Here is a 27,730-nt window from a genome sequence, read left to right on the forward strand (position 1 = left end):
CATCAATCTTGTACCATTTATTTCTTTACTATCAGACTGATAAGTTTCCCTTCTCTGTCCAAAAACTCGATACCAAAGGGAATCCTAGATCTGTCGTCTTCTGGACCCCTCTGTTCCACATGTCTAATTCTCACTACCCATATACAGATTTCATTGATCTATTTGTACACCCGGTGACTACCATGTTGCTAGGAAGCCCTCCTCCCAGAATCAGTGCAGACATCAGGAGGATCCTGCAGTTGTCAAAGCAATACAAAGTAGAGGATTGGTACTTGTACCAAAACCATACAGAGATCAAAATCTATGGATGTGAGTTGTCACCTTACAAAATGCCAAGATATCTCCCCATGAGATTATTTTCTCTGGAGTACTACAGGCAAATGATCAATTCTAATGAGATTCATTTTGTTAAAACCAAGAAGAAGTCCCAACTAATAATCAAAGATCATCTTGGCCCATTCATTTGTAACAGTAGAGAAGCAAGAAAGGAGGCTTGATGAAGGTTTATTTGTACAGGTGCCTGGAGAAACTCCATCTCAAAGGTGGTCACAAGAACATAGTGGAAAGACTCCAGAGCAAGCAGGGCCATCAGGCCAACCAGGATCATCAGGACAACCAAGATCATCAGGACAACCAGGATCATCAGGACAACCAGAATCACCAGAACAAGCAAAGCCATCAAAACAATAGGAGCTTTCAGAACAACAAGAAGAATCTGAACAGCCAGAAATCTCAGAGGAGCTTGCTCAACATTAACAAATCATGAGCAATCCTCCTGTTTTGTAGACTCCTCTAAATGAGGAAAGAAACCTTAAAAGAGATAGAGAGGAGGCCACTCCTTCCAGCAGGCCTATTGATCAAACATTTGCTAGGAGGCAAAGGTTAAACCCTTATGCAGAACAAGAGTACACTGAGGAAACAGTAGGCAACATAGTGGCAGAAAAGACAGAAAGCAGGCACACTATCCCTTCAGGAGGTTCACCATCCACCTCACAGTTCCAGGTATTAGAAAGGCAATAGAGCACCGAGGTACCTTCCTTCAAGGCTCCTTCTGGTCAGAGCCTAGATATTAAAGAAAAATACAAAGAAATCAAAGCAAGGAATGAAAGACTAAAACTGCAAAGCTATGCACATTATTTAAAGATGGCCCCAACAAACCAGACAAGGCTAATGTCAGCCTTTGACATAAAGGAAGGCAAGATGCAGATGAGCTTTCTGAAGCCAACTGTGCAACAACTGAGATCAATGGTTGACTATTTGAAAACTGATTTTGAAGTTTTGGAAAAAGATATTCACCCAATTGATCAAATAGAGCTACATAAGCAGACAGGTGAAATGGTCTACTCCACATTGACCAACAAAGCAATCGTAGCTCATCAACTGCAGAACTCACTATATAACACATCAGCACAGCTTCAATTGGAAAAGGCCTCATCTCAGGCCAAAGACAATAGAATAAAGTCCTTAGAGGACTTGTTCATAGAGCTGGGACATGATCCCAAGGATTTTAAAGCAGCAGAGAAATTAATAAAGAAGAAAAATGATGACATAGTTGCACTAAAGAAGCAGCTCAAGATTCCTCCTCTTCACCATCCTCAAATTGCTGAAGTTTTAGAAAAACAAAAGGAGGAAGAACTTATGGACCTAGTCCTTAAGTTGAATGATCAATTAAAGGAAACTGAGAAAGAATTGGAGAAGTTGATGCAGTCTAAGCAGAGTGAGCTGGCCACCACTCCTCAGACTGTAATTCCTACAGTTTCCACAACAGTGCCCTCCACTTTGGTAGCTTCTTTGGCACCAACAATTCCAACAGAAACAACATTGCTAGTAGCAAGAACTACTTCAACCACATGTACATCAACCAGTACAAGGACAACAACAAAAAGAACAGATGAATTGGTTAAGGCTATGGAACAAATGAGCATCTAGGCCATAGAACTGAAGAAGCTTAGAGACCAAGTGACAAGTTGGAAACAAGTTTTGAACTTGCACAAATTCAGAATAAAGAAGAATCATGAAAAAACCAAAGGATGATGGAAAGAATAAGAATCCTTGAAAAGGATTTGACACTAGAAAAGCCATTGGGAGATATCAAGGATATACTGTGGACCAATATCATTCATTCCATCAATGATATATGGCCTTCCATTTAGGTCATTTTTGAGCAAACTGAATTAGTCAAAATAGCTATGGAAGCCATACAAAAGACAAAGGAAGAACTGGGAGACAAGCCTGAAGAAGCAAATTAGTTGATAGATTTTTTGAACAGTAGAAACAGGTACCAGCTGGATGAATTAGAAATTTAGGACATAGTAGCAACTATTATTGAGATAAAGAAGGTTCTTACTAAAAGGAACCTGATGCTTCATTTGGAGAAAAGATGTCGAAGCATTCAAGCAGACATCGACAGTTTCATGTTAAAATATGGCATTTTGAGAGAAAAAGGACTTCCTAGTCCTCTAGTCATACATGAAAAATTAATGACACAAAAAGATTATATTGAAATACTGCACGAACAATCCAAGAGCCAAGCTAGTTCTTCAGGAATAAAAGCATTACCTACATGAAAGGTACCTTATGATGGCCTGGAGAATCTGTTCTACATAGAACATGAAATCAGGCACTCGTTCACCAGCAAACCCAATTTTTCCAAATATATAGAAGACGATGAAGTCTATAGGAAAATGATCAGAATAAAATTACCAGATAATGAATGATGGACCAGTTTTACAAATTTACTATAAGTTACTACAGTAAATCTATGAGGCAGAGATAACTGCCAGGTAAAAACAGGTAATACAGGATTAATCATCACAGGTAAAGAGTAACAGTAGGTTAAAGATAAGAGTGAATCCAACACATAAATACCAAGGAAACTACAAGAGCCAAATCTAAATTCTAGAAGCTAGCACATGCACAAATAAAGGGACAGCAAGCAAACAGTTTTCCATCTGTCTCTATCTTCATGTTGAAGATATTTTTTGTTTCCTAGATTAATTCTCATATGGTTATGAGATATTTTGTATTAAATTTTGTATAAATACTTCACAAGTTGAAGTAATTAGGGTGGATTAAAATACATTTCTATAGACATTTTATTTTTGAGCCAAGGAGCTATTGTACTCGAGACTGGATTGGTTTTACTGGAAATGAAATAAAGCTGAGGACATTTCACTCGATTCTTGTGCACAATTGGAACAAATAAGTATCATTTTCTCATGTTTAAATTTCGTTTACTCGTTATGTCATGAAATATTCATATGTGTTTCTTATATAATCTTAAAAGAAAACATGGAATGATATCATCTGAATTAACTTAATTGCTCTTTGTTTTAACTGTTTGCTTTATTTATGTTTTCTTCTAAACTACCTTGGTCTAGAGATTCTTAATTGCCTCCTTAATTCTGTAGTTTATCACCCTTTGGCCCATAGTATAGGATTCTTCACTTCCCTTTGCTATTGGCCATACTTCCTTTCCTCATCTTAACCCCTGTTAAGGATTCTTAATTGCCCTTAGCCCTGGTTAGGACTTTCATCCATTTAAACATACAAATTTGCTCTTGTTGTGTTAGCCTTCCTTATGAACTTTTACCTCAGTAATAAATCAAATCTAGTTAAGCCTTTCTTAATTGACTCCATAGCCCAATGGCCTAAATATTTTCTCTGCCCATCTGTCTTCTTAATTCCACCACCCAATCAAAACAAACAACCCCGAACATTAAGAACTAGCCTGAAATCTTATTTAAACAAAGTTAAATCTTAAAGAGAGAGCCCTCTCTGGACATAGGTTGGCTAGAACCTGAGTCTAAAAGATTGGTTTGTGGTTACCTAGGGCCATTCCTTCTCTAATAACTTCTAAGGAAAAAACCTGAGTGATAACACCTGCAACATTGTGATCCACTTTATGTATTTATCCTCATAGATCCTGACAGGGTAGTACCGCTCCTTGATGGTATCCCAGAACAAATTCCAAGTGGGTGCGACTCAAAATAGTGAGAGTGTACTTTCTTCCTTCTTCTCACAGTAGGTTTCCCACCAGTTCTTGACGTGGGGGGTGGATTTGAGAAGTGAAAAATTAATCTTTTCCTGGTTGGAAAAATCATGAACGAAAAAATATCCTTCTACTCGATTTAACGATTTATCTACAGCATCCACATCTATCTAACCTTCAAATATTTGGATTTCAAAGTTAACTTGTACCTTAAGCTATGTGGTGCTTCCAGAGTAGCTCTTGGAAGGAGATGCATCGCCTTTGGGTAATTGTCGAAGGATCTGGGCAAAGTTGTCCATCATAGCATTCCTCTATCACTCGAGGGCTTATTCAAGCAATATTTTGAAAGGATCTCCTACCTCCTTGTCTTTCTTCTCTTCTGCCATGGGAGGCTGTCGGGATTTGTGAGGTTGGTCTTGCAAAGGTTTGACTAGTTCGAGCCCTAACTCCTTATATCCCAACCTTGTTGGGGACATGCAAAGAAAAATAAAGAAAGAGTAGACCACTCTGATACCACTGATCTGAACTTAAGCAGGAATGCAACAAATTACAGTTATAACCATAAATGTAGAGATTCAATAGAAATAACACTTCATTTCATTAATGCCAAAAGTTGAAAGATGCTTACAAACAGAAAGGAAATAAAACTAGATCGGGCAATGGTATCTTATCTATTGTGAGAGATGTGGCGGCTAAATGCCTCTAAACTGTGTTATAATGAGGCTCCAAGGCCTATTTATTATTGAAAAACAAAGGAAAACCCTAAACATCCAAAAACCTAACCGTAGAAGATGAAGCACCTAAACTATGGGCCTCGTTTGGGTAAATTGGTACATCAACTTCTGAGGGTCGTAACTTTGGAATACAATCTCCGTTTGACACACACAATACCCTGCTAGAAATATCTATCCAAGGAATACAACTTTTGAGTGGAAAACATCAATTAATCTCCCAAGTTTTCCCCGATTTCCCCCAAAACGTCATTTAGTGCCTCAAAACGACTTTGGAAGTTGAGGACCCGAAAAAATTGCCAAAATAGTAAACTGTGCTACAATTAAGGAAACTGAAAAACTAAAGGAGATTGTGGTGGGGGTCCAGGTGGAATAGGAGGGTTTCCACCAACATCCACCTGGATCATTCATCCCCCCTTAAGAAGCAATGATCCCTGGTGTGTCACTTTCCTTGGTGCAAGAGTTGGTCAGCTTTGCCAATCCAATATAGTTGGATTTTTTATTGGAAGGTGTTTGTAACACCCTCCTCCCACATCTACCCAAGCAACAGTCCAACCGGGCTAAACATGTGACGAGAGGCCACTATGATATGATTTGACCTCCTAAGTCACATTAAGAAAGTGGAACTGACAAAAACACACCATACAGACATTCAACATCATCAACAAAACCCTTTGAAGACAAGTCATCCACTCAGATAGCCTGTCCCTAGGTCCCACTACTATTTTAGGCCTCTTGGGCCATAGTTTCTCTCATGCTATGGGCAAGGTAGTGACCAGCAACCTAAAGTCACTCTCACAGACTTGCCTGCCAGCGACTATGGACGAAAATTGTCAGTGATGTGCCAACGACCCCATGATTTAAGATATTTTTTCAAGCTCAAATCCTAGGACATTGGAAAGAACTAATCCATCTCCCCAAATCAGTAATGTAACAGAGAAATGAAAGTACTAAAGAAAAAAAAAATTCAAGACCTTGACTAGATCCCTACTAGCCATGACAGGCATTTCGTCAAACATGTCATCGACATGTGATCTACAGGTGTAAACAACATAATTAGGTGTAGGTATCTCATACTTATCTGAGATTCACTACAAAGCATTGTCTCCTTATCACATTAGCTGCCATTTCATCCATTAGGTCATAGATACATTGATCATTCAATAACAAGAACATGATGGGAGCCATACATAATTGTTGTCATAAAATACATACATAACCAGCATAATAGGGATAGAAATTCCAATGAAATCACAACCATATAAAACAAATATAATCCATAATAATGCTCATAGGGGTACAAGGAGAAATACCCTTTCATTAATGATGTGAAATCCAAAACCAAGATGGGAATTCCATGTTCCACTTGACCGTAGAATGGCTAAGCCAAATCTCTCTTCAATCCATGGCCACAATCTTCTCCTTGCCTTGAGAGCGAATCATAAGGAAAAAAATTCCTAGCCTGTGAAATGATATTACCACATTGCTTTGCAGTGATCAAAGAGATGGTGGTAGGCAGGGCTACCTCCGATATCCTGTACGACTTATTGCTAAAAGTAATAATCATAGAGCGAGGTCTAGACTCATATACAACATGACACTTCCACAAGTATGGTTTTCCTAATAATACATCACAAATTTCAAGAGGGGAAATGTCACATAGTACCTCATCTATTAAGGGCTTGATGTTGTAGGGAAGGTGACACTACTGGCTGACATGAAGATCTCATCCTTGGTGAAGCTACTTGATGGTGTGCAGATGTGAATGTGTTGTAGTCGGTAGGCCCAGTAGCTTCATGACCTCTACTGAAATGAGTTTATTTTGGCTCCCATTGTTGACAATGAACTGCAACGGAAAACTCTTCACCCACATATGTGAGTGGAAGAGGTGTGAACCCTCCTCTAGATCTTCAGGCTCATTCTTCTAGATCTTGGTGGTGGCCATGGTGGAACTGGGCTCTACATCAATGATCTGCTTCTCTTTTTCATTCCGCTTATCGGGTTATGACTCAAAGTCGAAACATGCATTTGATTCAGAAGCCTTCTTTGTCTTTTTGGTGTTGTTCTTTTCTTGCAGCTTCGACGGGTTGTCCTGGGTCACCCTGCCTTGGCTTTGTCCTTTTCTCTATGGTTTGTGGGTGCCTTTCCCTTGCTTTAGATTCACAAATCCAAAGTCTATCTTCTTCTATTTAAACTTCTGCTCAATCTTGACAATATATTGGTATGTCGTGTCAAGCGAGGAGATGTACAGGAACTCCATCTCTTCCTGGATGTACCTATGGAGTCAGTCGCGATGCTTGATTACAAAATGTCACTCATAATCCTTAATACCCAACTTTGTGCAAAGGGTATCAAAGGCATTGGTAAACTCTGTCATGTATTGGTCCCTTCCCTGCAACATTGTGATCCACTTTATGTATTTATCCTCATAGATCCAGATAGGGTAGTACCACTCCTTGATGGCATCCCAGAACAAATTCCAAGTGGGTGCGACTCAAAATAGTGAGAGTGTACTTTCATCCTTCTTCTCACAGTAGGTTTCCCACCAGTTCTTGACGTGGGGGACGCTTTGAGAAGTGAAAAATTAATCTTTTCCTGGTTGGAAAAATCATGAATGGAAAAATATCCTTCTAGTCTATTTAACCATTTATCTACAGCGTCCACATCTATCTAACCTTCAAATATTTGGATTTCAAAGTTAACTTGTACCTTAAAGGTTGTGGTGCTTCCAGAGTAGCTCTTGGAAGGAGATGCGTCGCCTTTGGGTAGTTGTCGAAGGATCTGGGAAAAGTTGTCCATCATAGCATTCCTCTATCACTCGAGGGCTTCTTCAAGCAATATTTTTAAAGGATCTCCTACCCCCTTGATTTTCTTCTTTCCGCCATGGGAGGCTATCGGGATTTGCGAGGTTGGTCTTGCAAAGGTTCGACTAGTTCGAGCCCTAACTCCTTATATCTCGACCTTGTTGGGGACATGCAAAGAAAAAACAAAGAAAGAGTAGACCACTCTGATACCACTGATATGAACTTAAGTAGGAATGAAACAAATTACAGATATAACCATAAATACAAAGATGCAATAGAAATAACACTTCATTTCATTAATGTCAAAAGTTGAAAGATGCCTACAAACAGAAAGGAAATGAAACTAGCTCGGGCAATGGTATCTTATCTATTATGAGAGATGTGGCGGCTAAATGCCTTTAAACTGTATTATAATGGGGCTCCAAGGCCTATTTATTATTGAAAAACAATGGAAAACACTAAACATCCAAAAACCTAACCCTAGAAGATGAAGCGCCTAAACTATGGGCCTCGTTTGGGTAAATTGGTACATCAACTTCCCAGGGTCGTAACTTTGGAATAAAATCTTCGTTTGACACACACAATACCTTGTTAGAAATATCTATCCAAGGAATAAAACTTTTGAGTGGAAAACATCAATCAAACTCCCAATTTTTCCCCGATTTTCCCCCAAAACGTCATTTAGTGCCTCAAAACGACTTTGGAAGTTGAGGACCTGAAAAGACTACCAAAATAATAAACTGTGCTAAAATTAAGGAAACTAAAAAATTGAAGGAGGTAGTGGTGGGGGTCCAGGTGGAATAGGAGGGTGGCCACCAACATCCACCTGGATCATTCATCCCCCTTAAGAAGCAATGATCCCTGGTGAGTCACTTTACTTGGTGCAGGAGTTGGCCAGCTTTGACAATCCGATATAGTTGGATCTTTTGTTGGAAAGTGTTTGTAACACCCTCCTCCCACATCTACCCAAGAAACCGTCCAACCGGGGTAAACATGCAATGAGAGGCCACTATGATATGATTTGACCTCCTAAATCACATTAAGAAAGTGGAACTGACAGAAACACACCATACAGACATTCAACATCATCAACAAAACCCTTTGGAGACAACTCATCCACTCAGATAGCCTGTCCCTGGGTCCCATTACTATTTTAGGTCTCTTGGGCCATAGTTTCTCTCATGCTATGGGAAAGGTAGAGACCAGCAACCTAAAGTCACTCTCACATACCTGCCTGCCAGTGACTGTGGACGAAAATTGTCAGTGATGTGCCAACGACCCCATGATTTAAGCCTTTTTTCCAGGTTCAAAGCCCAGGACATTGGCAAGAACTGATCCATCTCCTCAAATCAGTAATGTAACAGAGAAATGAAAGTACTAAAGAAAATAATTGTTCAAGACCTTGAGTGGATCCCTACTAGCCATGATAGGCATTTCGTTAAACATATCATCAACATGTAACCTATAGGTCTAAACAACATAATTAAGTGTAGGGATCTCATGCTTATCTGAGATTCACTACGAAGCATTTTCTCCTTATCACATTAGCTACCATTTCATTCATTAGGTCATAGATACATTGATCATTCAATAACAAGTAAGAACATGATGGGAGCCATACACAATTGTTGTCATAAAATACATACATAACCAGCATAATAGGGATAGAAATTCCAATGAAATAGCAACCATATAAAACAAATATAATCCATCATAATGCTCATAGGGGTACAAGGAGAAATGCCCTTTCATTAATGATGCAAAATCCAAACCTGGGATGGGACTTCCATGTTCCACCTAACCGTAGAATGGTTGAGCCAAATCTCTCTTCAACCATTCACTCTCGTGCCATATTCCAAGCATGAATGTGGGATATCATATAACACCTGAATCAAAACTCATCTAGGGCTTCTAGAGGTCATCCACCTCAACCCATCAAAAAATTATTCCACCTCACAGTCGGACATCACAAAACCAACATCAAATCGGTCTCTATCCCAACCTTCCGGGGCTCTAGAGTGTTTGTTCCAACCTGGATTCCAAGACTAGTAACTCAACCCATTAATTATAAAGGGCTCGAAAGCATTTGTCTAACCAAGGATCCAGGACTAGTAACTCAACCCACAACTTTTATCGGTCTATAGAGCATCTTTCCAATCAAGGCTCTAGGACTAGTAACTCAGCCTGCCAAGGGCTCCAGAGCATTTGTCCAACCAAGGCTCCAGGACTAGTAACTCAACCCAAGTAGTCCCAGGGCTCCATAACATTTGTCCAACCAAGGATCCAGGGCTAATAACTCAACCCAAGCCATTCCAGGGCTCTAGAGCTTTTATCCAACCAAGGCTCCAAGAACTAATAACTCAACCCAAGCTAAAGGAAACATGTGAATCAACCAAAAACACAATAATGAAAATAAACCCACGTTACACAGTATTTTTTCACTGACCCCACATTCCCTGATACTGGATAAATTCGGTCTCTAAGTGATATCTGCTCTGTGTCATACATCAAAATATGTGTCCACATCTTCCATATCACTCAAGAAGATTAACCATGCTCTTTAATCCTGAAGTTGACCTCGCAATAACGTTGCAATAGTACATCTGTTCTCAATGACAGTCATCAGTATCCTGCCTGTGACGATAGCCCAAAATGCACTAACACCTTGTAACGTCGTCTCTGAGTCTCAGTTTTTGACCTGCGATGACCCATATATGGTGAATTAGTTCAAACAAAATACTTTTGGGTGGTTCTGGAGCTGGTTGTTGGGTCAAAGAAGTTTGCCTCTCCTCATTGGAGATGGTAGTTCCACCTTTTGAGTAACCTCCTTTGAAGATAAGCTTCCTCTCCCCTCATTTATGGAGGCCCCTCCTCTTATAAAATCATCCTCAATGACTATGATTAGCTAGTTCAGAGTTCAGAGAGTGCTGATTGAGTTTTTGGTGTGCTAGTTCTTAGCTTGTTGCACTAATAGCTTACAATTTGGATTGCCTTTCATGTTGTGGATTGGCAGTGCAAAATGGTTTTGTAAGAAGGAAGCCTTGTTGTGATTGCCTTAGTTTGATAATTGTGCTTTTGGATGAGAGAGGGAGTCATCAGTCTTTCTGGGAGACCTTTGAGAGTTAATGCTTATGGAGACATACTGATCAGACCCTTCAAGGAAGCTTGTGACATCAAGGCGTGGTTGTAAGCTTTATTGTTGTTTACATTAATACAATTAATGGTTATTTCCTATATCATGTATGAAATGTATGTTGATAGCTTATGGTTCCTTGACTTTGTAAGTAGATAGTTCGTTGTTGTGCTCTATTATGTGTTTTGTCGTTTTCATATGTTGTTTTAGGTAAATCATTCATTAAGGAGAAGATAGCAATAGCTGAAGTGACGTGATGAAGACTTCATCAAACACCGGTATAAGGTAGGCCTCTACAACAATAACTATTTAAGGAATTAGCTATTGTCTTTGTCTTGCTATGACTAGGCCCACTCTAGGGCTAGAGGGGTTGTCTCTGTCCGCAGAGGGAACTTACCTGCATCACAAGTTGGCGACTCCCCGGGGAAGGCATACCAATCTGCAACTTGTGATTTTCCCAAACTCAGCCTTCAAAAGAAAGCCTACAAGAAAATCTACAAGAGGACACAGGAAATATACAGGAGGAAAAACAACGTTCTACAGGAGGCCTATAGGAGGAGGCCAAGAGCATTTTTCACTATTTTGAAGGTGTGAGAGTGGGTGGAGAAGGTAGATGAAGATTGAAATGAAATGTTAGGGTGCCTAGGGTCTACCAAGAATCATTAGGAGAGAAAAAGATGATTGGATTTTCTCAAGGAGAGAGGAAATTCTATGGAAAATGTAGGAAACTAAGGCAGAATTGAGGGGAGACTTGGGCGACTTGTAGGGCATGGATTAGATGGATGATGGAATGGTTGATAGGCTAGACTGCTGCTAGAAGACATCTGCTACATAAACAACTAACATTCAACCAATGAGATTAAGCAAGCAAGGAAATAAGTGCATCAAAAAAACAGAGTTTTTGCATCAAAGTAAACTATGATCTATGGAAGAAAATGTTGATAACCATTGCATGAAAGAAGACTATTGCAAATAAGGAAATGAACATGTTGAAGAAGTTCTAAAGAAAAGCAAACTAGACTATGAACCAACTAGAAAGCTGCAAACACTAGAAGTCCTATCAAGGAGGAAAATTTGTGTTTTTAGGGCAGCAAGAGGGTCTTTGCCTCAAATCATTGTCCCAAAGGGAGGAAGAGAGGCCAAGGCACTGCTGCTAGCCTTTTGGATCTTTTCTTTATCACTGCTTAACCTACTATTGAAAACAAAAATGGAAGCAAACTACTGAATCATCAAAAACAACCTATTCTTAACCATAAAAGAAATACATCTAACAGCAACCTAATCTACAAACTGAAATGAAACATACAAATACAAGAAAAGAGGAGCTTGGCTGCTTGGATTGGGCCCTAACCCAAGAGCTTCAACCCTCTGAGGTAACTCAGTGCTAACTCAAAAAGGATTCCATCTTTATTTCCAAAACAATAGCAAGATTACATGAACTGTCAAAATAATAAGCTCGAAGTTGAGCAGAGTTTACATAGGAAAAACTGCAGCAAAAATTCAACAAAAACTTGAACAACTCCCTAGTGAGGCCCTAGGCTTATCTACTTATACAAATGAAGCTCCCAACAACTTCCTCAAAATCAAGGAGGCTTGGCTCCCAAAACTCGAGATAAACATCAATTATCCTCCACTTTGCTCGGCTGCCTGCTAATGCATGACTTGGCTGCTTGTACTTCGAGCTGAATGAAGGGAAGTTCGAAGTGAGGAGTAATAAATGAGGGGGATTCCCTCCTATAATTCCTCTCCTTTTTCCACTTCAAGTTATTGCTGCCATTTGTCCACTGGATCCTTGACTTTGACCACAAAAATCATCAATAATCTGCATTAAACACATATTAGACCTCATGGCATCATAACTAACTCAACTCACTCTATAAGCATAAATATAATCATAAAATCATGCAATAAGCTAAGAGAATGGTTGATTTGACTAGGTTAGGAGGTAAAATGAGCCCATATAATTACCCATTTATGAGGCTCATCATCACCCCCTACTCAAAGTGTTGCTCATCCTCTGAGAAACTTAGTCCATCTCTGTTGGGTGTGGAGCCTGATTATCTTCTATATTCAAAGGTATCGCCACATAGGACCCCAGTTCGAAATGGGGGCGGCAACGCCGCCTGTAAAATGTTCGCTACAGGGGGGTCCAGGGGGGGGGCGGCTACGACCTTTGGGAGCCCCCCCCTGGCGGGGGGTTTCGTGGGCAGCACCCCCGAAGCTAAAAACAGCTGTAAAATTGCCTTGTAAAAGTATAGTAATTTCTAGTCAATCTAGGCCGTTCATTAGGTGGATGATCTGACGGTAGAACTTATGTTTATTTTAGGGTTTTTTGCCCTAGAAGGCAACCCCTCTCTTTGTATGAGGGTATTGTATTTGAGGCTGTGTGATAGATGTGTATTCTGTGAGCGAGAAACAGAGAGGTGAGACTGTGAGAGAAAACAGAGGATATTACAGCGGATTTGCTGTAGGTTGTGTCTCTTCATTTTGCTAGATAATAGAAAGGAAGGACTGGCTATTCGGGGTGGACGTAGCCCAAACTGGGTGAACCACGTAAATCTGTGTCTCTCTTGTTTTGTGCGTTTTCTGTGTTTATATTTCTGCAATATTTTATGTGTTCCATTGCTCCGTAATATATAATTTTCTAACAATCTCCTCATCTTTGATGGCCCTGGGGGCCTCCCTAGCATCCCATGCTTCTGAAGTGGTATCCTCCTCTTTGTCATAGAATCTTGCCTTTCTGTCTACCTCTTCCCACTAATGTTGCTCTTCTTCTTATTTTCTACCCTCTAGCATCCCTAGCAGTAATGGGGGACTCAATTTGAGGCCAATCCAATTGACTTGCAGCCTCTGCATGGAGCACTTGTACATTGGCACTCTCCTTAATGCCTCTTTCATCCTCATTGGGGAGTGATACTCCCTGATCTGCAGACTGTGTGGTAAGGTGTTCCATCTCCTCATACAAGCATGCACACAGTCATCCCCAAGTAACCTTTCCATATCCTCAAAATGTGCAATGGTTTGAGCTTGATCACTGATATATCTAGGGGAAATATGAGGATTATGTGCAAGTAGGTTATGTGTGCTGATGAGTGCCATGGGGTCTAATGGCTCAGCTCTGATCATTAAGGGCTCATTCTGCTCCTTTATCATCAACTTTCTTATTTCTGCTGCCCTTAACTCTTCATGGTTCATCCATGAGGCCATGGCCATTAGTTGCAGGTCCCCTAGCCTAGCATTGGGGTCCCACACATTCATGTCTATGAGGGCCATGTTATGCAGATAGAATTCTGCCATCTTTGCCTTATCTTCTAATGTGCTTTGGTCACACAGGTCCATAAACTGCCTGTAATCTTGGAAAGGCATTGTGCCTCTTTGTGCCAAAGTCTTGATCTGAAATTGCATCCATTGGTCCTTGAGATACAGGCCATAGGATTTTTCTGGTGTCCTACATTGCAATGCCTCCATGGACCAGCTGGCCATGCATGCCAGTTGGGTCTCTTTCTCTTGCAGTTGTCTTCTTAGCAATTCATTTTCAGTTTCCAAGTGACTCTTTGTGATTTCTTCTCTGTGTCTGACAGCACTTAACTCTCTGCCCATTTCTCTAAGTTTGTCCTCCATGTGGCCAATATCCTCAACTCCCTTGGATTTGGCTATTTGCATCCACCTATGGGTCCTTATTCTTTCTTTCTCCAACTCAAAGAATAGTGGAATTGCAAATTTTTGTGGAATGATTCTCCCCCCCTCAAGAAGATTGTAGTAAGAGCCAAGACTAGGCTGGGGGTCAGGTTCTTGGGCCTTTGTTGCTTCCTCCTTCCCCTGTGGCTGTCCTTCTACCCTTTTTTCAAGTTTTTCAGTCTCCTGTATTTTGACAGGATCTCTTCTAGAACAGTCTATGCCTCCTGTAGAATTGTTTTTAAGTCCTCTATTTCTACTTTTTCTTTCCATGTGGGAGATCTAGGAGTCCCCCTTTCATAAGTAATAGGTGCCTTGAAAGGGGATTCGTTTCCTTGGGCAGAGGGTGAATCTTCAATAACAATAGGCACTTTAGAAGAAGGTTGGGGTTTCCTTGTTTTGATCCTTGTGCTCTTCCTAGCCCTGAAATACATTGATGTCTACCTCTTCCTCTTTTGTTTTGGTTTAATTGGAGTGCCGAGGGCAGTGAGAGTAGCTACTGCCTCTCTTTCTAGGGTTCCAAGAGACACTTCTGTCTTTTTTGCCCCTTTTCCTCCTTCTGTCTCTGTTTTCTCCTTCTCTCTTTTGGTTTCTTTCTTCTTCCCTTCTTGTTCCTCTAAATCACTAGTTTCTTCTCCCTCTCCCTCTTGCTGCTCTTCCTCCTCACTACCAGTGGGGCTAATATCATAGGTCAGGGCCTTTATGTCATCTTCAACAGTCATGTTTCGGAAAATTTCCCATGCTATGGGGATTGTAAATGTATGGAGGGCTTCTTCCACTAAAATTTTGATTAACCCATGGTGAGCTAGCTAGTCTGGATTTCCTGCTTTTACTTTAGTACTGGAGTCAATGAGGGACTATAGGAGGAAGTAAGGGATGCTGAGCTTCTGAGGGGTTGGAGTGTCCATGCCATACCTTAATTCATGCATGATTCTAAAGTGGTAACCATAGACAATGTTATACCTCCCCTCACAGGAAATATACTTGATTATCTACTAGCTAACTTCATCCTAAGGGTATGGTATGCTAGCCCTTATTATGCCATTCTTATCTTCTATAGGGGGTTCATTGTTTTGGAAGAAGTTCTTCTTGGCGGCCTGGACAATTGGTTTTTCATGCTTACTCCAAGGCAACCCAAGAAGAAGGGTAGTGACCCTACTGATAAATTCAAGGGTTAACTCCATGGAAAGGCCTCTAAAAGTGACAGTGGCATGTGTTCTGGAGTGAGGGACCAAAGAGTGGGCAAATTCTTAAGCAATTTCCTCATCAAACCCTCGGAATTTCTCAAAAAAGTTCATCCAATTGGCTCTTGTGAATATGTCCACTACTTTGGGGTGTGCATGGAGCCTAGAGGAGTTGGTTGGCTCCTTCCTCATGAAACCTCCTATCATTTTGTCTATGCTTCCTTGGAAAACCAACTATGGAAATGGGGAGAACAAATTTTTTTCAAGAGAAACAGAGAGACAGAGACTGTGTTTTTTTAAGAAATAAGCAACAATTATTTTATGAAATTCCTCCACCCAACAGTTCTATTTCTCGTCAAAAACTAAACCACTGTTAGCTTATTTTGATATTCAATGGAGGTATGCCAAGAAATTATCTCTGCAGCCCGAGAATTATGCTAAAAACCATGCTTTTCCTCTCCAAAACAGCTTATTGGCCCTCCTGTAGAACACTGCCAGCACTCCTGTAGGATTCTTGTAGGTTCTCTTGTAGAACCTGTAAGTGCTCCTGTAGAATGCTGAGAGCAGGGATATTGGAGAGATCAGTGGAGAATGATGGGTATGAGGCTTATAGGGACACGAGAAGGTCATAGGAGTGGATTTTCGAGGAGAGAATGAAGGAGACAGGTGGTGAGAGTGCTTCAGCGAGGAGTATTTATGTCTTTTTATGGATATTTCCGATGATGGAGGGTAAGCTGGCCAAGTGTACATTGGCCCCATTCGGACCATTGGTCCCCGCCTGCCTTTTCATCATTTCCCTTTCCTTGCAATCACCCCTCATCGGAGTTCCCACCACCTCCACTACCTGTCCTCGACATCTCTCTTGAGTTTGACTAAGTGCACGTATGGTGCCATCTTCAGATGAGTGAAGTCAACTGGGTGAAGGTGACCAAGTTAACTATCCACCACAACCTCAACCAGCCTCAACCATCTCATTTTTCTTGCATGCTCTTTCATTATACCAATGCAAACAGAGGAGAGGGTTAGTCACTTACCTGAGATCCGAATGCTTTTGCTGTGAGGTGTTATGGCCTTTCCTTCTGCTGCATGCCTTTATTTCTTCTGATGCATGCTTGTCTGCTTGCTGAGATATGACTATGTTGCGTGCAGGTTCCTTTCTGGCTGGATCTGATCTCCAAGTGTCTGCTTCAACCTTCAAATTTGCACCCTCATGCTGCTAATGCTACATTTTAATGGGATTAGCTGGTACAGGAATTCCTACAGGAGCTCCTGTAGCTACTTCTCCATTTGAAATTTGAAATTTTCTATGCTTGGAGCCATGAGGATGATGCCAAAAATGCAGATAGAGATGGAGAGGTAATGGTTAGGCTTCAGGTGAGGTGAATGGTGTTGTTCTTTTCTCTTATTTTTTGTTTTTTCTTTTCCAAAAAAAATTGTTGTTTCTGTGTTTTTTTCTGGGCAAGGAGAAGAATGGTGCTTGGGATATGATGCAGGTCTAGAAATGATGGAAGAGAGGTTTGAAGACTGCAAGAGGATTTATAAATCCTTTATGAAGCTTCCCTGTTCCTCAAACTGCCTTTAAAATCCATTTCTAGCTCTCTGTAATTTCTACAGGAGCCTCCTGTAGAAAACACAGGGCCTCCTGTAGAAAACACAGTTTTTGAAAAAGAAGCATAGTGAGGTGAAAAGAATGTCAAGAATGATGGAGAAAGGTGAGGGAAGGTAGGATAGGTGCTGGTATTGGTTTCAGAGCTCCCTTGGCACCTACTGCTGCTTCCTGTAGTCCTCCTGTAAACCTGCAATACAACTAGATATTCATTTTTTTTTCTTCTTCTATTTTTTTTGTTTTTGAAAACAACCAGGGTGCCTTAGGGAGGTTTTCACCCTAGTTTCCTGCCCTAGGTGCCTCCAAGGGAGGTTTTCACCCAGGGATCTTATTTTCTTTCTTCTCTCTTTTGACACCATCGGGCCGCCTTAGGAGAGGTTTTCAACCCAATGATGGGACTCAAGCACCTCATGAAGGTTTTCACTTGAGTCCTAATTATTTTTTATTTTTTATTTTTTCTTCAGTGAGTGGATGAAGTGGGGGCTAAGACATACTCTACTACCATCACTGACTTATTCAATCCTTCAATGAACTCTTGCTTGGAGAGGGGTTTCTTGTATATTTTCAACCGGTGTTCATTGACAAACATGGGGATGGCTTCATCATCAATGGTTCTAATCAGAATTGAACCATTGTCATTACATTTCTCCACAGTGTAGGGTCCTAGCCATCTTGTCCTTAGCTTGCCCTTGAAATCTTTATACCTTGAATCATAGAGGAGTGCCCTATCTCCCTCTTGAAATTGCTTCTCTTTGATGTTTTTGACATGCCATATCTTCCTCTGAAGTTGAACTACCTCTGTGTGGAGAAGGGCTTGCATTCTGTGTTCATCCAATCCACTAAGATGGAGTAGTGTTGCACTAATCAACAAATAATCATGATATTATTGTTTTCTCACTATATTTTCAAAACAACGAGAAAATCATGCGATAAAATCACAATTTTTTTATAGCCGATTTTTTTGAAAAAATTGCAGGACCATCGAGCAGCGCGATTTTAAAAGGGAAAAACACAATTTAACTTGTCATTTTGATAGCGGACAAGAGCGCGACTGGGGTTTGAAGACTTGGAGACTTGGAGATTTTGGAGCTGAATCAACTAACTGGAGGAGAAAAACGAAGAGTGAGCTAAGGAGGAGACACATTATCTCCATAAAACAGGTATGGGCACCAATGTTTTTCATTTTCACTGTTTTTTAAGTTTGTTTTGTTTTTTTTCTATGTTTTGGGTTGGGTTTGGAATGGAGTTTTTGACATTTGTCCAATGTAATTTTTTTTTAGTTTTTTTGGTTGGGTTTGGAATGGGGTTTTTGACATTTGTCCAATGTATTCCGAAGTAAATAGATAGGTTCTTTTTGGTGCGATGGACATTTTTAGTTTTTTTGGTTGGGTTTGGAATGGGGTTTCTTAAATTGTATGTAATTTTTTTTTAGTTTTTGTACAATGTAAATAGTAAAATACTAAATTGTAAGTTTGTAACTTGTAAATTGTAATACTTATTTTCCCATAGTTTCACCGAAACACCATTCAAGTTTTCAACTTCAAAGTTCAAAATCAAACATGCCAAGGAAATTGGACCCTTTCTGGGAATTTGGTGAACCTGATGCTCCAAATGATAGACTAAAATTGACTTGCAAGTTGTGTCGGCAACATATGTCTGGGGGGTGTACAGATTGAAGCATCAGCTTGCACAAATCCCTGGATTTGATGTAGGGCCTTGCATAGAGACAAATCCTAAAATCATCTGAAGAGCCATGAAAGCATTGGAAACTTTAGACCACACTAAAGAGGCCAAAGCATAAATGAAGAGGCAACTAAAAAAGTCAACTGAACAAGGAAGTTCCAGTGGTTCTATTGCGGCATCAACAAACCCAGTAGCTTCCTCATCATTTTTTGTTCCTCAAACCTCACCTGGTTCACAGCCATTTATCAGTTCAATGCTAAAAAAAGCTGAGAAAGAACAAGTTGACAAGTTGCTGGCCAAATTTCTCCTTTAGAGTGATATTCCTTTCAGCATTGTAAGGAATAATCCATTTTTCTAGCCTATTATTGATGCTATTGCAACTATTGGCCCAGGGTACAAAATCCTTTCTTATCATGAAATTAGAGGCCAAATTCTTCAAAATGAAAAGCTTGACTGCAACAAAAGATTGGAGGATTTTAGGAATCATGGGAACAAACAGGATGCACTGTGATGTCAGATGGTTGGACTGACCAAAAGGGGAGAACCCTTATAAACTTCTTGGTTAGTTGTCCCAAGGGGAGTATGTTTATCAAATCTGTTGATGCATCTACAAAAATCAAAGTTGCAAGAACTTTATGTGATTTGCTGGATGTGTTTATTTTGGAGGTGGGTGCAGAAAATGTTGTCCAAGTCATAATGGACAATGCTACAAATTATGTTGTTGCTGGCAGGATGCTTATGGATAGGCTTCCTACTTTATTTTGGACACCTTGTGCTGCACACTGTATTGATTTGATGTTTGGGGGACATAGGGAAAATTTCCTTTGTCAAAGATATTGTTGAGTCATCCAAAAGCATTACAAAATTTATATGTAATCATACATTTGTGCTTAGCTTGATGAGAAGATTCACCAACAACAAAGATTTGGTGTGCCCCACCATTACACAGTTTGCCACCAGTTTCATATCTCTTCAATCCCTCTTGAATTCTATGTGGGATGTGAAGAGAATGTTTCTTTCAAAGGAGTGGCGTGCTTTGCCAATGAGCCGCAAACCAGAGGGAGAGGCCATATGAAGGCTAGTTTCATACCAGGAAGACTTTTGGGTGGTAGTGCAAGAGGTGTGCGCCTTTACTGAACCTTTGGTATAGGTTCTTCAGTTAGCTGATGGTGAGAAGCTTGCAATGAGATATTTGTATGAGGCCATGGATAGGGCGAAAGAATCAATTCGGGCCTACTATGATGATAAGGGAGATGAGGGGTTTCAGAGACAACTCCTTCTATGGGGAGTGATTGATGAACAATGGAACAACACACTCCATCGTCCCATTCATGCTGTTGGGATTTTCCTAAACCCCACATTTTCTTACGCATGTGGGTTCGTATTTGATGCTGAGATCATGGATGGATTCTTAACCTGTGTCTAGAGGATGGTGTGATCTTTAGCAAAACGTACAGAAATCTCTAAAGAAATTGAGACGTATAGGGTGGCAGGTGGCACATTTGGCTTTGACATGGCTGTAACTGATAGGACGATTAAAATTCCAGGTTTTTTTTAGTTTGTTTCAAATTTCATTGTCTCTTCAAATTCCATTTTTTTCCTTATGTTTATTTAAAATTTTATTTGTAATTTTGTTGTAGATGCATGGTGGAGAACGTATGGTGCCAGGGTACCCCTTCTACAAAAGCTTGCCATTCAAATCCTTAGCCAAACATGTAGCTCCTCAGGATGTGAGCACAACTGGAGTGTATTTGAAAAAATACACAACAAGAAGTGCAATAGGTTAACACTTAAAAATTTAAAATATTGCAAATTTCTAAATAAATTTTTGAATTCATTAAAAAATATTTTTTTTTATAATTATTATTTCATGATCTTTGTACAGGTTAGGGTCCCAGCGACTTAATGACATGGTCTACGTCTACTACAATCTTCGATTGTGGGTGAGGCAAATTGAGAGGACACCTGATATGGAGGCCATCTCATTGGATGGGATTGACACCACTGCTACATGGAGGGTTGAGGCTGAGAGGCCTCTCATGGAGTCTGTTGATGATTGGTTAGTGCAGGATGTAGTGGAGGGGGAGGAGGAGGAGGAGGAGGAAGAGTTGGAGCAACAGGAGGAGGAGGTGACATCACCTACTTGGGCTACCCCTGCCACCAGTAGAGGACGTGGTCTACCTCCTATAGCTCCTACTCCTAGTTCTTCAGCTTCTAGAGCACAACAAACTCCACTGCCAAGTCCACCAGCACCAACATCTACATCTAGAGGGAAAGAGAAAGCTATGGCATTTTCTCACAAGAGGGGCAAAGGAAATCAATAGTATTAGACTTTAGTTATTTTTTTTATTTCATTGTATATGACATTATGACTCATGAGATACATTATTATATTTTTTGTTGATATTTTGAGGCTGAGTTGGGACTCAGGAGTCAGGACTTACTATTCAAGACATGATTTACTGTTATGTGTGATGTAGCACTAGAAATGATATTAAACATCTTATATATTAGTTATTTTTATCATATTTATGTGTCAATGTATTTATTTCATGTTGTAGATGGTTTAGATATTAAAAAAATTGAAAAAAAATGAATAGTTTTGTATGTTATGATTTTTTCCTGATTATTATGATTTTTTCCTATTTTTTCCCCATGCCAAAATTATCCCGATAACGATTAGTGCAACATTGAGCTGGAGTAATCTTTCTTTCTGTGCATGGCTAAGGTCTAGGTCCAGCTGAGCTACCATCCTTAGGGTGTTGAATTCAAATTATATTGATAGCAAAGCCTTCTTCCCATAGACTAGCTCGTAGGGTGTGAACCCTGTAGTGGTCTTCCATGTTGTGTTGTAGGCCCAAGTGGCCTCAACTAATCTGTCTGCCCAGTATTTTTCTGCTACTGCTCACTACCTTTGTCAGGATCCCTTCCAATGCTCTGTTAGTGACCTCCACCTACCCATTGGCTTGTGGATGGTAAGGGGTGGAAGTCCTGTGCTTGATTCTATGATGTGTGAGCAGGTCTTCAATCAGATTAGAAGTGAACTGGCTGCCTTGATCTGTGACCAACTCTCTTGGATACCCGAACTTGTAGAATATGTTCTCTCTCAAAAATTCAGCTACTTTTTCCTCCATCGCTGCTTTAATTGCTTTTGTCTCTGCCCACTTTGTCAGGTAATCGGTGCACACAATGATGTATTGCTTCTGTTTTGAAGGAGGGCTAATAGGCCCCACAAATTCCATGCCCCACTTCTCAAATGGCTCAAAGGTCACTTGAGGCTGCATGGGAATTTCATCCTTTGGAGTAGGTTTCCCCATCCTTTGACACCGATCACACTGGCTAGTATATCTCCTCACATCCTGATGAAGAGTGGGCCAATAGTAGCCTGCTTGTAGTATCTTGAAGGCAGTTCTTTTTGCTGCAAAATGACCTCCACAAGGCCCATCATGACAGGTCAGGAGGATGTCAAAAACTTCCTCCTCCCTGACACATCTTCTCAAGATCTGATCTGGGCCAAGTTTGAAGAGATTGCCCCCAATCCAGGTGAAAGGGGCGCTTTTCCTTACTATCTTGCTCTTCTCTTTTGAGGATAAGTGTGGTGGGAACTGTGCTGAAACTAAGTAGTTTGCTATATCAACAAACCATGGAGAGAGTACTGAGATAGAAAACAGGTGTTCATCTGGCATTTGATCATCCACCATTCCTTCTTCACCTGCAGGAAAATTTATTCTAGACAAAAAGGCATCAACAACATTTTCTTTACCAGGCTTATTAACAATGGTCAAATCAAACTATTGCAGTAAAAGCAACCATCTAATAATGTGAGCATTCACATCTGGTTTGTTCATTAAATATATAATTGCAGCATGATCATTGTGCACAAAGGTTTGATAGCTTGTGATATAATGTCTGAATTTTTTTTAAGGAATGTACGACAACTAGGAGTTCCTTTCGGTTACCGTATAGTTCAACTCTGCCTTTGACAAGTTTTTGCTTATAAAGTATATGGCATAAGGTAAATTTTCATCAACTTGTCCCAAGGCTGCTCCTATTGCTTTGTTCGAGGCATCTATGTGAATGTGGAAAGGTAGGGCCTAGTTTGGGCCTCTCAAAATTGGGGCAGTCACAAGTTTTGTTTTCAAGGTATATAGGGATTCTTAACAGTTTTCCGACCATGTGAATTCGACATCTTTACCCAAAAGACCAAACAATGGAGAGGCTAGCTTGCTGAAATCTTTAATGAATCTTTGGTAATACCCAGCTAAGCCTAGGAAAATTCTAACATCTCTCACCTTTTGAGGAGGTGGGACCCATTGGATGATGGCAATTTTTTTGGGCTCCACTTGCAATCCTTGTTGAGATATTGCATGCCCTAGCACGGTCCCTTCAGTCATCAAAAATTCACATTTTTCTGGACTGAGGGATAGGTTCATCTTAATACACTTGTCTAGAACTTTTCCTAGGTTGGATAAAGCTTCCTGAAAATCATAGCTATAAGGAGTAAAGTCATCCATGTATATCTCTACCACATCATGAACTAATTCAAAGAATATACTCAGTATCGCTGTTTGGAATGTGGCTGGAGCATTACACAAACCAAAAGGAAGGACCCAGTACGCAAAGGTACCCCAAGGACAAGTGCAAGTGGTCTTATCTTGGTCTTCCGAGCTGATTTGAATCTGATTGTACCCGCTAAACCCATCTAGGAAAGAGAAAAACTTTTTCCCTGCCAGATCGTCTAACACTTGATCTATGAGAGGTAAAGGGAATTTGTCCTTCTTAGTGGCTTTGTTCAATTCTCGATAGTAGGTGCAAATTATCCACTTACCATTTTTCTTTGGCACTAGCACCAAAGGAGAGACCCATTCACTGTCAGAGATGGGATAGATGAACCCTTCATCAAGCAATTTCTGTGATTCTTCCTTAACAATATCTTTCAGTGCTGGGTTCATCCTCCTTTGAGGTTGTCTAACTGGCTTGCAACCTTCCTTGATGTATATATGATGAGTACAAACTGAAGCGTGCACTCCCTTCATCTCCTTATAACTCTAGGCAAAGGCATCTAAGTGCTTTCTCAACAGGCTACACAGTTCCTTCTCCTGGGAAGTGGATAGGGATGGATTGATTTTCAAGGTTCTTTCTGGACCGAACTCTATATTCTTAACATGGAGAGAAGTGGAGTTGGCCACACAGAGATTAGTTGAGGGGTTGTTTTGGGTTTCTCTTACTATGTCCTCTAAAGGCAATACACTGGGAGGTGGATTTTGAATCATATTTTCAATCATATCATCCTCATCTTGCTGTTTTCCTCCCATGGCGATTTCTAATGTACAAAGCGGTGCAGAATAAACTTCATCCTCATCTTCCTCCTCCAACCAGAGAGGTAGATCATGTTCTAATGAAGGTTGGGCAGGAGGATATAGGATTAACTGCTTGGACATATGCCCGTTCTTTATGGTCATGTTCCCAACTCGACAACTGATGTAGGCATCAGCGGTAGCCAACTTGGGCTGGAGAACTAAGAAATTAGTAGGGTACTCCCAAGAATTAATGGACACCATCACATCTTCCACAATCCCCTCGGGGGTCACAGTGGAGCGGTCTACTAACTGTAGCACGGTTGTGGTCTTCCCCAAGAAGCCCTGAAGGTTGAGTTTGATCATTGTGTCATTTTTCATCACATTAATGGCAGCTCCTAGATCAATAAAAGTATGTGGAATCATGGTGCCATTGATGTGGACATCAACTACTAGGCTTCCAGGGTCTAGATATTTTGGACAGATTACCTGCCCCAGCATCAGGTCGGACAGCTGCCCTATGACATTGATTGTTGGGGCATCTCTCTTGCGCCTTCCTGGATGCCTAAAGAACTTCTCTTTAATCAACCTATTGTAGATAGGCACATCATTTATGGCTTGGATAAGTGGTATCTTTACACATAGATGTTTCAATTCCCCCAGGAGTTTAGTTTCTTCGAGGGTAGGCTAGATTGTCACGGATAGTCTCTCACGAAAGGGTGGAATTGCTTTTGGTTCACTTCCCTCTTTATCTTCCTCAAACTCCCTAGGTGGAGGCTGACTATCTGGGAGAACTTTCCCAAATCGTAGGTTGATCTCCTGAATCTCCACAACATAAGTTGGGCATGATGGTTCCCCACTATACACTTGCTGAGCCTGTCTGTTATTTGGGTTTAGATTCGGCTGGGAAGGAATTTGGGGTTGCTTTTGAGGAGTAGGAGGTAATGGTTGTGGTTGGGCAGGTGGTGGAGGCAAAATAGCGAGGAGAGAGTTGTGTTGGGGCCTCCACCCTAGATGAGGTGCATTCCATTGAGGTGATGGCTGAGCATAGGATTGAAATGAATGGTTGGCTAGTTGGGCATGACATTGAGATGTGAAGGACCAAGGAGGAGGCATGGACCAGGAAGGATGAGTAGGGGGACCCCAAGAAGGTATGGAAGTGACTTGGTTGGGGTGGTGGTATGCCTGGGATGTCCCTTGCATCCCCTATTGGTATGGTCTAGGTCCATGCGGCCTTATTTGGTTTATGTAATAGAGCTGTTCAGTGACTTCCTCAGCCCCTTGATATACAACTTTAAGTCCGGGTAAGGAAGGGCACTTCTCTGTGGAATGATTTTCTTCACAGACTGAACAAACCTCTATAGATTTCAATGGGAATTTGTTCCTAGGATGCCTCCTAGTGCATCTAGGGCAAAAGATGGCCAAAGCCCTCTCTATTTCCTCTTGTTTCCATTTGATATGCAAGGTATCCATTTGCATGGCAAGAGTCTGCAACATCTCACTCTTGAATTCTTCAAACATGTTTCCAATTTTTCCTTTGATGGATGAGTTAGATGAAGAGGTACTATCTATGGGTTGACTCCCCCTACCTTTCTTTCTGGCTGCTCTAGAGTGGTTTCTAAAAACAGTCTCTATGTCTTCATATGATAGTTGGTAGATGTCTCCCCCGGCCAGTAGATGGAGGGTGTCTAAAAGATCTTCCCAAATTCCCTTGAGCAGAACCATCTTCAGAGACTGAGGGTCAAGTGTACACCTGACCCTTTTGTAACTGAGCTGGAACCTCTCCTCATAGTCTTCCAGGGACTCATCACTTCCTATAGTCATTTGGAAAATTTCTTCTTTAGTATATTTTGACTGACAATAGTCTTGATAGTTGTTGTTAAAGGCTTGCTACATTTGAGCCCAAGTTGTGATCCTATTGCCAGGTAATCCCATGAACCAGTGCAGTGCTGCATCTTTGAGAGCAGAAGGGAACAGTTTCAACTTTTGCCGATCTTTTTCATAGTCATAGGTTCGACAGATATCAACAAACTCAAACAAGAAGGTGTCAGGATCTTCTGTAGCCAGACCATGGAAATGAGATAGGGTGGAAGGGCTTATATTCTTCATTTTGGTGTCTCCATTGGTCTCCCATATGGGAATGGTACCCTCTATTCTTTCTCCATTCCCCCTAGCATTTCTGTGTTCAGCCATTGGCTCTAAAGGAATGTTCTCTTCTTCTTCTTCCCCTCTAGGTTCTTCAAATATGTCGAGCTATTCACCTAAGGGTTCTTCTTGATCGCAGCCACCGAAGAAGAGAGAAGGTTGGCTGTGTCGAGTAGTGGGGATGTTGAGCAAAGATTTACCTGAATTATCTCTATTCCTACGAGGCATGAAAGGAAATCTTTTTGGTTGGTTTTTGTTTCTTTTTCCCCACACTAATAATACCTGCAAAACTGAAATTGATTGAACAAACAAATTGCAACTAACTGAAATGAGCTTGATGAAATGAAATTTACAGAATTGAAGAGGAAAGCAAGGAAATGTAGGACTGAAAGCGAGGAAATGACTATTCTACTTTTGCTGAAATGGAAAGTGCATAATTGAAAAGGAAAGAAAAAGAAATACAGAACTGAAAGAAAGGAAATGTCTATTGTACTTTTGCTGAAATAAACTATTAGAAGAATGTTGCAAGAGAAAATAGAAGAAAGCAGTAATCACAGAATACTCTAATTCTTCCCTGGAAACGGCGCCAAAAAGTGGTGAGCACTAGTATTGCAGTAATAATGCTGCAACTCTTGGGCTGCCTACTTTACTCTTATCAACCCGGTAGTTCATAAAAAACTTGGAAGCAACGGTGTTGTATGCACAAGTACTAGTTCTTACTGCAGGTTGTCACTTGGTTAGCCGGCGCAAGATCACTAGGAGCTCAAGCCAACTTTTATGGATTCTAGAAGAATCTTTATATGTGATGGAAGGAAAAAGAGACTACTCTACTGATGCTAGTCTACTTGCAGAAAGGAAGACTGAAATGTAAAGCAAACCAAGGAAATCCCAGTTAACCATTAATCCTACTTTTGCAGAAAACACTATGAAAACCATGAAAAGAATGCCATTATCTACTCAAGGAAGTAAACAACATCTACCTGAGCTATTTCTGAAAGTAAATGAGCAAAAAAAAATCTTTTTGGATTTTTATGTGTTTTATGTGAATTTTTCATGCATGTAATTCATTTGTTTGTGGATGTGGCAGCGAATAGGTGGCAATGGAGGGTGATTTTTGGACTTGAGAGGATGTAGGATGGTGTGGATGGGTCCTAGGAGGTCTCAGGTGGCCTTCTAAAGGCTTTTCTCAAATTCGGCCTTCAAAAGAAAGCCTACAGGAAAATCTACAGGAGGACACAGGAAATCTACAGGAGGAAAAACAACGTTCTACAGGAGGCCTATAGGAGGAGGCCGAGAGCAGTTTTCATTGTTTTGAAGGTGTGAGAGTGGGTGGAGAAGGTATATGAAGGTTGGAATGAAGTGTTAGGGTACCTAGGGTCTACCAAGAATCATTAGGAGAGAGAAAGATGATTGGATTTGCTCAAGGAGAGAGAGGAAAGTCTATGGAAAATGTAGGAAACTAAGGCAGAATTGAGGGGAGA

The sequence above is a fragment of the Pinus tabuliformis genome, chromosome J (assembly GCF_031772625.1).
Source record: "Pinus tabuliformis cultivar Carrire ecotype Pingquan chromosome J, CPIR1, whole genome shotgun sequence".
In the NCBI taxonomy this organism is placed as follows: domain Eukaryota; kingdom Viridiplantae; phylum Streptophyta; class Pinopsida; order Pinales; family Pinaceae; genus Pinus; species Pinus tabuliformis.